Source organism: Urocitellus parryii, chromosome 2 (genome assembly GCF_045843805.1).
Source record: "Urocitellus parryii isolate mUroPar1 chromosome 2, mUroPar1.hap1, whole genome shotgun sequence".
NCBI lineage: Eukaryota > Metazoa > Chordata > Mammalia > Rodentia > Sciuridae > Urocitellus > Urocitellus parryii.
The window spans coordinates 199,489,972-199,490,602 of record NC_135532.1 but is presented as its reverse complement, the minus strand read 5'-3'; positions in this window follow the sequence as shown (position 1 = coordinate 199,490,602).

Sequence of the window (631 nt, the reverse complement as noted above, 5' to 3'; positions counted from 1 at the left end):
ACCCTTATCAATGGTATAGGAAGATTTTACTATTTTTATTTGATAGGAAAATGTTATCTTGTTTTTATTCATATTCATTAGAGAACTGGTCAAGTAAAATGTCTTTTTACCTAAAGCTTATTATTCATATATAAGTACTATTCTATAAAGCTATTGTTAAAGTTCATAATTCAAAATCATTTTATCTGTCTTATTGGTGGTGGGCTCATCACTTCTTTATTAGCAATATTCATGACTTTAGTCACAAACATTGCTATAATTTCCTATTTTATACAGATAAACAACTCATGATTTTTAACCAATCATATTTATTTATATTTTTATTGTAACTTTTTAATTATTTCTAGTTTAGAAATTATAATTTTTTGCCTAATCAGTGCATTACTTTGAACAGTGCAGTTGATTAGTGAATTATATTTGATTGCTAATAAAATTTTGAAATCCCCCAACCCTCATATTCAATTCTGTTCTTTATAACAGCATCAAAAATCCAATAATATCTAAGTTCTCAGCTTGATTGACTTTTTTAATTTTAATTTCAGAGAATAAAAGACCATGCATTGAATTCTCTCATCTAAGTGTAAAGGATTCCTTAAAAGATTTGTTTATTCCCAGATTAAAGATAGTTCTG